The sequence below is a fragment of the Phycodurus eques genome, chromosome 5, assembly GCF_024500275.1.
Source record: "Phycodurus eques isolate BA_2022a chromosome 5, UOR_Pequ_1.1, whole genome shotgun sequence".
Taxonomy (NCBI): domain Eukaryota; kingdom Metazoa; phylum Chordata; class Actinopteri; order Syngnathiformes; family Syngnathidae; genus Phycodurus; species Phycodurus eques.
The window spans coordinates 29,711,059-29,725,333 of NC_084529.1; the positions used below are offsets into that span (position 1 = coordinate 29,711,059).

General features: G+C 42.7%; 1 protein-coding gene across 2 annotated transcripts in view; it reads right to left on the reverse strand.

The window, feature by feature from the left end:
- The window catches only part of tspan18b (tetraspanin 18b), a 50,660-nt gene that overhangs the window by 32,587 nt on the left and 3,798 nt on the right, over positions 1-14,275 (reverse strand). The window lies entirely within an intron of this gene.

Here is a 14,275-nt window from a genome sequence, read left to right on the forward strand (position 1 = left end):
TGACTCGAGTCCAAGTCATGGGACTTGAGTCCACACCTCTGGTTCACAGTCATAACCTCCTTCCAAGGGAAACCATGGCTAAGATGTGGCCCGTGAAAAAAAGGTTTGACACCCCTGCGAATGGTCTATTCAGTCAAAAAAAAAAAAAAAAAAAAACCCAACTCAATTCCATTCAGCTTTTCTTAAAATTAAGTGTGCCCGGACAAAGAGCTCAAAGATATTCTCTGACAAGGTATTATGGGCATGAGAGTCCCAGAAGAAAGCCAAGATGGAAAGAAATGCGGGAAATGTGGTTGGACATTTTCCATAGTACAAACTTGCAAAAATGCAGTGCATCAGGCGGGCAGGGAGAGCCTCCAGTGGTGGAGATGTCAGCAAAATCATGCTGGGCTCAACACAAAAAAGCACTCAAAGAAATTAGATCTCATCTGCTGATCTTTTGAGTGTATTAGTCACATGTAAACAGGGAGCGGCAACTGTGAGAACTTATCCTGCCCCTTGGCTTGAAAAGAATACATCAAACACCACCAAATGAAACAATTTTGCAAAGACAGATATTTAGGGGGCTAAATAAAAACTTCAGTGGGAGGTTGGTCTTGGGAATGAGTGGGGTTTAAGGTTAACTGGCCAAACTGAGACACCCTCTCCTCGAGATTCCCCTGCCTCCGGGCCCGAGCTGTGGGAAAGGGACTTCATGCAATTACATCACATTGATTTATGTGAAGCGGAGGAAAGATAGGGGAGAGGATGGAAAGTGAGCTGCTTGGAAGCGATCCAGGATCACGTCCCTGAAGAAACACAAGTCAATAAAAGTTTACGCCACAAAACAAGATGGATCAGTGACAAATGTGTCACAATGGATGTGGTCAGAGAAACCCCACAGGCTATCACGGTGAGGGCAAACTTACCGAAAATGAATACCTTTGATTGACAGCGGCTAAACAGCAATCTAAATAAAAATGCTTATTTAACTGAACACATACTGTTAACACATTGAGAATAGTAATGTCGCTTCCTCTAGGGGAGGCGATGACAAGTGTCTTGCTTGAGTAGATGCTGCTCACGCTGCATTGACTATTAAGTGAAATGAGTGATGAAATTGCGAGCAAACCACTCAACCGCAGCAGTTGTAATTAAACAGCACATTTCATGATTGTAGCAGGACCACAGGACTGACCACAGATGGGTTATTTACTGTATAATGAAATGCATTACTGCTCCTACGCTTATTCAAGCATTCACAGGTGTCCTGTGCCAAAAAAAAAAAAAAAAACTAATGTTACTTCCATTATGTGGGAAATGTACAAATCCAAATCCAGCAGCCCTGCCACTTATGCTTTTTTAAAATGATTTATACCAACAGTTCTCCACAACAACTAAAATGTACAGTATGATGATTACCCCAGCATGAGAATTGGGTTATTATCAGCAAACAAGAAGAGGAGATTAAAAAAAATAATAATAAAAATGCTCTGTGGAGCATACACAAGAGATACGATTAAATAATTTTGTTTTTTTAACTTGCAGAACTCTCCATCTGTCTGCAATCTGTCAAACTGCTTGGAGGAACAACAGACCTAAGGTTCACGCCAAAGGCAACAGAACAAATATGTACATGCAGACAGCCAGCGAATCATTTGAAGAGGTTTCTGAAAGCTTGCACTATAGACTGCTGGGGGAGGGGGACGTGCTCTAGATGTGGCGAATGTAAGGGAAGCTTACTTGGGAAAAAACGGTTTGAAGGGGAACATCTGTTCCTTGTTAAATAAAAAAAAAAAAAAAAAAAAAAAAAGGCAGTCCAATTCCAAATTGCCTACAAAGATAAGCAAATGTGCTTTTGGTAATAGATCACAACATTTCTTCATTGTTTCTTTTAGCATCGTTTTAGTGAGGTGGGACCCACACGCATTATGCCGTGTGATCTACAAGGATATGCTGATATGATATTAGTATAATACTATTTTAATTTTAATTATATTTTACATGAATAAAAATGCATTCTATTATACAACCACAATTCGAATGAAGTTAAGACGTTGTGTTAAACTTCATAATGAGCCACACATTTTCAATGGGAGACAGGTCTGGACTGGCCAGTCTAGTACCCACACTTTTTTTTTTTACTACGAAGCCACGCTGTTGTAACACGTGCAGAATGTGGTTTGGCATTGTCTTGCTGAAATAAGCAGGGGCGTCCATGAAAAAGACGTTGCTTGGATGGCAGCATATGTTTCTCCAAAACCTGTATGTACCTTTCAGCATTGCCTTCACAGATGTGTAAGTTACCCATAACAGTCCGGATGGTTCTTTTCCTCTTTGGCCCGGAGGAGACGACGTCCACAATTTCCAAAAACAATTTGAAATGTGGACTCGTCGGACCACAGAACACTTTTCCGCTTTGCATCAGTCCATCTTAGATGAGCTCGGGCCCGGAGAAGCCGCCGGCGTTTCTGGGTGTTGTTGATAAATGGCTTTTGCTCTGGATAGTAGAGTTTCAAGTTGCACTTACGGCTGTAGCGCCGAACTGTATTTACTGACATTGGTTTTCTGAAGTGTTCCTGAGCCCACGGGGTGATATCCTTTACACATTGATGTCGGTTTTTGATGCAGTGCCGCCTGAGGGATCGAAGGTCACGGGCATTCAATGTTGGTTTTAGGCCTTGCCGCTTACATGCAGTGATTTCTCCAGATTTTCTGAACCTTTTGATGATATTATGGACCGTAGATGATGAAATCCCTAAATTCCTTGCAATTATACATTGAGGAATATTGTCCTTAAACTGTTCGACTATTTTCTCACGCACTTGTTCACAAAGAGGTGAACCTTGCCCCAGCTTCGCTTGTGAATGGCTGAGCAATTCAGGGAAGCTCCTTTTCTACCCAATCATGGCACCCACCTGTTCCCAATGAGCCTGTTCACCTGTGGGATGTTCCAAACAGGTGTTTGATGAGCATTCCTCAACTTTCTCACTCTTTTTTGCCACCTGTCCCAGCTTTTTTGGAACGTGTTGCAGCCATAAAATTCTAAGTTAATGATTATTTGCTAAAAACAATAAAGTTGATCAGTTTTAACATTAAATATCTTGTCTTTGTACTGTATTCAATTAAATATAGGTCGAACATGATTTGCAAATCATTGTATTCTGCTTTTATTTAAGTTTAACACAACATCCCAACTTCATTGGAATTGGGGTTGTACAACCAGTTTGATATAAAACACAATTAGATACAATATACATAAGTAGGGTGTCCCGGCTCCAGCTTTCAATCAGTTTGGGGGTCCTTGGCCTGTAAATCATTGAAGACCCCTAATAGAAACCATTTTAAAAAGTTACATCGGTTAGCAATATCAGCTTGGAGAAGAGGCAAGTTATCGGTGATCGGTATCAGTGCAAAGAAACAGTTATCGTGCATCCCTAAAAATAATCGTTAGTTGCAGCTCTACAGCAGACGCTCGTCTCTTTTCCTATGGTATACCTTTGAAGTGGAAAGTTGACCCATATGCACACGCCATGTTATATTATTTAATAGTCTTTTAACATTTGATCTGTCTCTTTGATTTAGCAAGGGTGTTGTTTGGGTAGAGGTAGACTAATGTATACATCATCAATGAGCTATTTTGATGATATCCAGCTCATAATGATAGGGTCTATCTGACCTTACATAGTAGTCACTTTGAAGAAAATATCAATTTTCGTATCTGATTTTGATCCACAAGGGATCCTGGCTAGATTATGATATGAGGATGTGATTTTGCTTAAACTGCCTTGATGTCGATCCAAACACAGCCACATGAGAGAGAAAAATGGAAATTCACTATCTTGGGCCTTGGTTACTGCTGCTTTGGAATCGGCCTCCAGCTCAGTGTTATCATGAAAGGCGATCATTTTCTATTTTTGTAGTCGCCTCTTGGAGCGAGGCCGGAGCGGTTCAAAGGTGCTGAAAACTAACGTAGATGACGTAACAGCAGCCTCATCGTCCTGATGAGGGACAAAACATCCAGGATTACCTGAGACCATCCATCCTTCCATAAAGATCACGCACCTCGGGACACCTCCAGTTTCTACACTATCTAACGCAACACATGCATGGCTTTCCGCTGATAAATGCATGAGCACATCGAGCTTACTTTAGAGGATCAAAGGTTGATACATTGGCACGCTTTCCAGTGCACCGCGTTCTCATTTGCCTAAGCTTCAAAGACAGGAAGGTGCAATGAGGTAAAGATTTAAGGGGAAAAAAAACACATGTGCCTGTGCTTGCTATGATAAATATGAAAGACATTTTGCACTAACTAACCTATATTCTGGCTCCTGTCTTTCAGGAAAATCAAGCGTTTTCACAACACTGCCTTACACACACGCAAACATGCGCGCATACACACACACACACACACACACACGCGCGCACACACACAGGCAATGACGGACTCCTTGCCCAGAGGACAGGCCTTATTTTAGTGTAGTGAACCGTGAACGTTGTCTTGGCTGGCGAGCTTTTAAGGCAGCACTGGGTTAAATTTTTCACAATGAAATATGAAAAAAAATCATAAAGCAGTGTGGGGCTTTTGGGTTTTGCCAGCTAATTGTTTCCTCTTTTGAGGAAGACGGCAACTAAACGTCTACAGCATGTATGTTTGATCTGCTGGCAACAGGCTGTGTTGGAACACTGTGAGAGCTGCACGTGGTGCAACGGCAAGTTTAAAGAAGCGTAAAAAGCTGAGCTAAATCAATAAAGGACAGCAGGCCGCTTCAAATATATACAGCAGTATTAAAAGTCCATTAAAGCTATACTCGGGTTTTATTTTGAAATACATACATTAACTATATTTGAAGATAAGTGCTGAAAAAGCTGAATGGTTGAGATATATAGCATTCAACTCTTTTGCACCATCTCAGTTGTCTGGATTTTTGGGGCGGGGCTAAAAACGGTGGGTATATGATACAAGCAGGGCACCCGGCACGAGTTGGCCCGCCCCCACCAAATAAACACCCACCGCCATGTCGTGGCTATTCGGCAAAATTACAACTTCCTTATTTATAATAAGTTATTAATATATAAGTTATTAAGTTATAATCACCATTACTACCAGTATTGCGTGCAACTGGCCATCAAGCTACGCCTACAACTCGAAGAACAAAATGTTCCTGAAGTGCAACGTGTTTTGTGTTATCTGGGTTACAGTTTATCTGCTGTGATGTGACCCCCGCGTAGCGAGGCAGTGAGAAGCGGATGGAATCCGCTGCCCCGACGGCCACTCGCCAGTCCGCCAGCGGCTAGAGTGGCGGACTGGCGAGCGGCGACGTTTCGAGGCGAGGAGGAGGAGGGAAAAAAGGGTGACCGTGGTGCACACTCTGCTGTGACCACAGCAGTGTGATGCACGCTGAATTTCAAAGGAGGGAAAATTGTCCCATTGTCATTTCGCTGGGGTCGGAGGCTGCCTCTGACCTTGGTTTATGAATGTTTCGGCTTACAAAAGGGGTCACGGAACTAATGAAGGCCATGACCCGAGGTGCCACTGTATTTGGTCTAATGATGTGGTTGTGCATGGGCAGTAAAACGATCAAAAGAAAGGATATTTACAGTGACTGCATAGCGAGTCCGCCAATGAGCTGCTTTGCTTGTTTCGGCAGAGTGTAAAGGTTCAGAAGGGGGAAAACAGTCTTGGCCACACATAGCTCTATAATGTGGATTAGGCCTACTGTATGGAGGGACCCCATCCCAAACGGTTTGTTGTTTTTACATTTTAGAGTGATCAACTTCCTTTTCAACTCATGTGACAGCTAAGAATAATTCCGTGTTCAATTAATGAATGTTTAGATGCTGTAGTTTTGTCCTGGAATAGGATAGATAACTGCCATAAATTCAACATTTCCGATGGGGATGAAAAGGTCAACCTTAGGGTAGATCCAAGCTGTCAGTGGAGTAAAAGAAAAACCACAAAAAAGCTTTCAGTGTAGACACACTAATGTTGATCTTTGCATCGTTAGTTCCTATTTCTCATTTCTTGTACTTTAACAAGGCGGAGGAAAAGAGCAAGCTGCTCGCTTCCAGACTTGTGTTCCTTGCAGGAGTGAGCTCATTAGTCGACCTCTGCACTAAGTTATCACAGATATTATTTCGATCCGATCCAAATTCATGCTGTGAATTTCTGCCAAAATCAAACCCTTATCATCTGGTGCTGTGGTAGCTGACAATGAACCCACATTATATCTGAGGTAAGTCTCATCCTGTGGGAGGCACCAATACCTTGCTGGAATCACACCGGAGCTGCAGGAAGTAACACCATGGACATGGTGTGTGGGCTACAAAGGCAGCACAAAGGAGCAGGCCTCCTAGAATGGGAAAATGTGTTCATATTTTTATGACATGTAAACACACAGGGTTGAAAATGAGCCCTGTTGTGTCCATTAAAGTCCAAAAAAGAGTTTCTCTTAGCTAAGTTTACCGGTTGAAAGCACAAGAGTTAAAGTTGCAAGTTATTTACGTATTTTCTTTCAAAATACATCAGAATCTGGATAAAACAGACCCCGACATAAGGAACATCGGATAAAACGGGCTGTCGCGACTGAACAATGTGTCCAAAAATATTTTCTATTAGTCACTTAAACTGCCGTTGACAAAGTCTGTTAGTTCCAGAACTGGCTGCTGTTGTTTACTGGCGATGTGGCGCAATGCAGGTAGAGAATGGGACTGACATATTTCCGGGTCACAAATATAAAAAAAAATAAAAATTAAATAGATCCAATTCCAAAAGACATGCCTCCCATGTTGATGTGGGAGCCATGTATAATGTGGGGCATTGACATGGCGGTCATGTCATGATGGATTCATCTATTGTCTATTGTATATCGACTCGCAGCAGAGCGAGTCCTCAGAGTATTAACTCTGAGGAATACAAATCACAGGTCTCTGGAGTCTGAAACATGCTATTTTTGGTACAGTAACATTAATTATTTGTATTATTATTTTTTTTTTTTTGTCAAGCCGTTCGCCTTTGGCAACTGATTTGGAAATAGGAAGCACACTAATTCCTCGCGGCTCATGAAAGCGACTCGCCTATGGTGAGTACTGTATGTCAATAAAGTCACTATGACCAAGCACACCGGCATGGAAAGTTTGGATAGAATGAAAAATTTTCAAGCTTTTTCTTAATATATTTATTGACAAATTTTGAAAAATTTTCAAGCTTTTTCTTAATATATTTATTGACAATAACTTTGTACGGTACTGGATGTTTAGGCCATGAAAAAAACCTCCATCCATCCATTTTCTGTACCGCTTCTCCTCACGCGGGTCACGGGCGTGATGGAGCCTATCCCAGCTATCTTGAGGCGAGAGGCAGGGTACACCCTTGACTGGTCGCCAGCCAATCGCAGGGCACATATAAACAAAACAATATTCACACTCACATTCACACCTTACGAGCATTTTAGAGTCTCCGATTAACCTACCATGCATGTTTTTGGGATGTGGGAGGAAACCGGAGTACCCGGAGAAAACCCACGCTGGCACGACGAGAGCAAGCAAACTCCACACAGGCGAGGTCGGATTTGAATCCAGGTCCTCAGAACTGTGAGGCAGGTGTGCTAACTAGTTGCCCACCGTGCCGTCCCCACTAAAATCCATTTACATTAAAATTGCTGCTTTTTAGGACACATATTCTTAATTAATTACAACACCTCTAACTAATTTAATTATTTATTATAATTTTAATCAAGTCCCACCCCTAATACATCCATATAGATATACATACACACACACACACACAGACACAGACACACACACACACACACACACACACACATCCAGGCAACGTCGTGTACTTGAGGTCTGTATGGTTATCACAGACTGGAAAGGCAGCGTATCATTAGCAGGCTGGGTTGAAAACCCATGTCATGCTCAAAATAATTCTCTTAGATGTACTCTGTGATTCAGCCAGGCTGCAAACGCAGCCATAGCAAACAAGTTTGTGTCACACATACCAACAAACTCTGTGAACATAAATCACTGCAGCATCAGCATCTCCCAATGATTAATGAGCTAATGTTCACTTTGTACACATAAAATGCATAGAATTTGTTTCAAACCAAACTTATCTCTGCCCATGGAATATCATCTGAAATACTGCAACAGTTTAAAACAAAAGAATGTAGGTAAACAATAACCCCACGTTATATTGTGGAGACTTTGATTTGCGATCACAAATAAACAGGTCATTTACAAGGGCTCACATCCCCCTTCCGGCAGAGGAGATAAAAATGATAAAAAGTATAACACATTGAATAACGCCCTAAGCGACTAACGAGTGTATTCGTATAGAGCTACACTTCTGCAATTATAGTCACTTGCAAAGAAGAAGCAGCAGAGCAGGCAGGAGGGGCGGAAGTAAAAGGCGAAAGGGGTTGGAAGCCGCTGAAAATGACAAAAACACCAGAAACCGGGAAAGAGTTTCTCATTTCATGAGAGAAATGCCCGAGTCAGGAAAGGAGAAAGGCATCATGGGTCAATGAGTCACGAGGAGAGGCTGCAAAAACACGCTCGGCCTCAGTACCATCAATAAAAATCTCTGACAACCAGAGACAAAGAAGGTGGTGCAACAGATGAGAGGTCCCAGGAATGTGTGTCTATATTATCATAAAATGCAAACAAAGAAGTTTCATCTGCAACTGTTCTCTCTGGTTTTCAGCGGACACTTTCTTTATCCAAATATACAATTCACAAACAATGTACAGGATGCACATGCTCCAGCGTGTGCATGGTTTCCCGCATGCGTCCCATAAGGATGAGAATGATTTTCTCGCCACTAACGCTATAAAGCAAAGTACTGCATAGAGAAACTGATGGCAAAACACCTGGCAGTCATGTTTTCGAAGTAGTCGTTGTTAAGTTTAACACTCAAAAGCTGTTTTTTTTTTTTTTTTTACAACTGGCTGTTGGTCGTTCCCTTGAGTCCACCAGTGGTTTGTTCACATTCACTTTAGCTACTGGTGTGTATTTTCTTGTTTGTTTGGGCTCTATTTCCTTGATTTACTACGATGGATTAATTAACTGTAGAAATAGCTCACGTTGCCTTAGATGGCCTCATGTTGCATCCCCTTAGACAGCAAACTAGTTGAGGCTGATTCGGTAATGCTTCTGCTAGTTGCAGCAAAGTAGTGCCCAGCATTTCACTTTAATTGCTTCAAGACACATAAATCGACAGAATTCCGAACGATCAAGTCATTGGTTATTATGGCCAAAATTCTCCTAAATCCTGTATATCTCAAACTGATGTTGCACAACAGATATTCATAGAATTAATTACACGAAGTCCTTGGTTTTACAACAGGACCAACATACAGCATTAACATTTAATTGTTTTATATTTATGTTATACTCAAAGTTTTTGTTTTTTTTAACAAATACTGTAATTATAAATTATATAATATTGATTTGAAGCAAATGGTGGAACTGAACCAAATAAGTTCAAAATCTTATCCTGTCTTCTGTTTGCCACAACTGTCAAATATGAACACATAGCACCACCAACCACTTGAACAGCAAGTCTTGAAGAGTGGTAGCAAAAGATCTGTTCCTCGTGTGGAAATGTTCTAAGAAGGAACAAGAATTTCTGGAGAGACTGTTGAAACAATCATACATCTATCAAGTGAGTGCTTCCTCCCTGGTGTGACTTGATTAGCACCCAGCGTCCTCTTTGCCGGCGTGCCAGCCTTATACTCGAAGAGCGAACGCAGCTCTCTGGTGTGAGAGCCTGTTGTTCAAATTGCGACCTTCCCACAGAACAACAACAACAAAAAGCAAGATGGAGAAAGAAACATGAGGCAGCAGTATGTGCTTCTTCTTCTTCAGCCTGACCGAAATGATCATACTGTAGCTCCTCTTCCTCTGACATCACATTAGTGCGATATCAGTGCCAGACGCAGAGGCCAGACTAAGCCTCATATGAGCTCCGTGTGATAACTGTGCTCTCTCGAAGTGATGACCAAGACAACATCTCATACAGCCTTTAGCACTTTTTTTTTTTTAATTTTTTGGCTACTTCAAAAACTGTCTCGTGGAAACATGAGTCTGCGGCGATTGCAAGATAGAGGTTGTTTCCACATCCAGAGGTGGGGTGGAATGCGTCCTCCGCTAAACTTTGCTGGAGAAGTTGCTATCTGCGAGGGCCAGCTTGTCAAAAACCTACCTTCTACTTCATTACCTGTTAAGCGTGGCCATTATTGAGGGAAATAGGGCGCAGGCAAGATAAGTCCAAAGAATTTGTAGGTCAAGCACAAACAGGCAACCTGTTTCCTTCTGATAAAGAGGAAGCGGCAGCAGAGAGGCCGCTCAGCTTCCTGCTCCATTTCAACTCAGGTCATCCAGCCGCCCTGCGCTGAGGTCATCCATCACCTCCTAGTACCTCCTTACACGCGAGGGGAGAGTCATGCAGCAATGTGTTAATAACCTTGGATTATGTTACTTTGCGTCACAAAAATGCCCAAACTAGCTCAGTTATACTTTGAGGGCTCACCTGCGCTTGAAATCACTTGCCAGTTGATTGGGCACACAACAAAAATAAAATGAATGAATGAATGTTCCCTATTGAAAAGAATGCAAATGCAATCAAGTTGTTCCAGTGCCGCACGCAACAGTACTGTACTCTATAAAAACACAGAGTACAGTAATATATATTATAATAAGATGAATGTATTTTATAATATCTATATGTGCTTTGCCCAAAAAACAAGCACGTTGTGCATGTATTTCAATTGTTGTGCGAACCTAGAGTAGGTCCACCACTAAGGTAACGTCTTTTTACAAGTGAACAACAAGGAACCCAATTTTTTGCTGCCACCACATCAGCTGTTTTATTATTCAACCGCACAATGTTTCATGTGCTGTGAACTTTAGTTATAAAAACAAAAAAGCCTGCAGCACTCTGTCAAGAAAGTGCTTATGGCCATTAAATACTTAACCGTACATCTTCATGGTTTTCAAGTCAGCAATAAAAATGTCACCTTTCTGAGAGTAAATTATTTTTGCCAGCTTTCATTTACTCATGTCTGCGGACAGCAAAGATGCGGAAGCCATGACTGGCTTTGGCCTGTATCTCGCACACAATAAATGAAGGGTCCTCTAGCGATCGAGGAAAGCAATTTTCCCATTGAGCCAATAGAGAGTCCATTTAGGTCCACGCTCTCTGCGGGCGACTGGCTGAGGCAGGCAAGGGCAAACATAGCATGACGGCCCGGCTGCCATACTGCTCAAAACCTGTGCTCTGAGCCAGAGGTCAGACACGGAATGGGGACAAATAGGAGAAAAGAATAATGGATGACTTCATTCATGAGGGGAGCGATGTATGTGAAAGCAGTGGCAGTGACCAGATGACTCGCCAAGTCTGCAAGCTCATTAGCAAGTAAATCAGATGATTTTTTTTTTTTTTAAAGGGGTGGGTGGGTGGGGGGGGGGGGGGGGGGGGGGCGTAATCACAAACATTCAAGCATGTGGAGCTGCAGATTGATTAATTTCTGGCCTTTTTGCAAAGACGATGTGCTGCACCGACACTCTCGGCAGGCTAAAAACCACATTAACACCATTCTGTCGATGGCAGCCGAGCAGTGAAGGAGCACTATCTCTCGCCATACATTTGGTTTCAATGGGAGTGATTTCCACACTTGTGCTGGAGAATGTGTGAGTGAGAGCAACACGTTATCATAGCGACTATGAAAAAGACTGCAACAGTCTCACACCAGGTGTTGTGTGTCCATCTGTAAGCGGAACAAAGACCACTTGATAGGAGGTATCTTAAAAAAAAAAAAAGATTCTTCTTCTGGTTAACCTTCGATTTGTTGCATGACGGCATGACAATTAAACTATGTGCCTTTACAAAAATACAAAAGATTTTGATCAAATTATAAATTGATGTTCTTTTGCGGTTCTGCTGTACCTAATTTCTGTCCTTGCACGCAGTGATTCCGACAATGTAGCTTCATAAACACATCCATCCATCCATTTTCTGAGCCGCTTCTCCTCACTCGGGTCGCGGGCGTGCCGGAGCCTATCCCAGCTGTCATCGGGCAGGAGGCGGGGTACGCCCTGAACTGGTCGCCAGCCAATCGCAGGGCACATACAAACAAACAACCATTCGCACCCACAGTCGTGCCTACGGGCAATTTAGAATCTCCGATTCATGCCTGTTTTTGGGATGTGGGAGGAAACCGGAGTGCCCGGAGAAAACCCACGCAGGCACGGCGAGAACATGCAAACTCCACACAGGCGGGGCCGCGGATTGAACCCGGGTCCTCAGAAGTGTGAGGCTGACGCTCTAACCAGTCGGCCACCGTGCCGCCCTTCATAAACACAATTCTTTGTATTTGGACGGCACAACTCATGTGAATCAAACTTGAGAGAAAAGCGTCCGGCAGAGTTGATTCATCTGCGGTGGCAGCTAAGCATCAATGTGGCCGTTTCTTTCCCATTCTCTTTCTGACAACGCAAATGTTCTCGTGAACAAACATGGATGCAATCTCTGAGCTTCTTTCTCGACATTGACGCCACGGTTGTCTCTACGTCACTGAGAAACAACAACAACAACAACAACAACAAAACGAGCTCCACTACAGATAGAAAGTCGCAGCAGTAAAGCAGCTGAGAGCGTTCATTGTGGCAGGAACCAGTTGGTCCAATCGGTTGGGTGATTCATGCACACACAAAGACGCAAAAAAACACACACACACACGCTCACACACACCTGGACACTGGTTTGTGTTAATGGTTCCCACGGCGCTATTTTCCTCGGGTGAAATGCGACCTTATTTCCAGCTGTTACTGCAACTTAAGTCTTTTACTTTTACTAGGATTCTGCAACATTTCAATCATTGCAGATCTTTTACGCATATCCGACACTTCTACTGGTACGCTTTTACAATCTTGCCTCTCTCGGTCTACATTACTGTAAGTAACCTCAATCTTAGAAAAGGCTTTCAGAACGATGCAAAGCACTGCATACTACAAGCACAAGAATGAACGTAGTTAAATGAATACCTCGGTGATAAAGTAATGTATCATTTTAACAGTATCTTTGTAAAGACAGAATTTGCCATTTCATTATTGCAGAGGAGTCAGTGCGGACGGCTGCAAGCATTAAGCCAAAGCCTCCAGAAATGTAAATATATGTCGCAGTGACATAAACCATAACGGCTACGAGTGAACTGATTTGTAGCCTTTAAGTTCCTCCGATGCATTTATCACTCCCCCGGGTCTCAGTGCTCTGCTTTGTTGCGACAATTTCAATAAACATTTAGCACCACCTCCAAGCACGATGCCTTTGGTGTTAAAAGTACATCGAGGGACAAAAGTGGCTTTGCAAAACCAGCATTTTATTTATCATCGCATCACTGAGAACAAGACATGCTGACGAACAACTTCTTGACATTTTGCTGCTGGCAAAGTGGAGATTGTGGAGTACCGAATACTGAACTGTCCACACGATGAATCTGCTTGACAAATTAGCAACCGACGGTGGTTTGCAACATCCATAAGGCGTCAGCTCGGCATGCTTGGGTCCCTGGATGACCAGGGACTAAAATAGTACCCTGTAGTACCTGCATTTGCCAGCGGAAAAGTATCCAGTTGAGCCGTGTTGAGTAGTGTAATGCGCAACGGAAAAGGGACAACGTAAATAAAGTGGATGCTTAGAAACATGTTGATTATGATGTCATTGTAGGGCTGAGCGAATTCATCCATATAGCAGCATTATTATTATTCTTTTTATTTTTTGTGCCCAAAAATCATTGTTTCCCCTTAGCGACCTCTGTGACCTGCTGCACTGAATACATTGGTGACATTCCAGTGAACTCGGAACCATCTTCTCTTCATTTCTTTCTTTGGCATCTGTCACTTTTCACGTGCAATTTCTGAAGGAATTTCTTGTTTTACATGACTTAGACCAAAAAAAACACACAAAAAAAAAAAAAGCGTCTCGCTGCAGTGGAGAGCAGAGAGATGTCATCATTTTTTTAAATGTTTTTTTTGGGGGGGTTAGGGGGAATATAACGCCTGCCTCACTCGATGGATGGCAAGTGACACTTATGATGCCAATGCCCTCCAGCGAAGCTTGAGCATCACGATCATAGGAAGATGTCAACAGGCCGGAGCCCGTGGGAAGGATGCCAGCTTGACGGACCCGCACCCATCATTCCGCATCACCCTATATCGAGACCAATACATTAACGTTCGCGACGGTAATGCTGCTCAGTTTTGGATCGGTAAGTAAGAGGCACAACTGAAC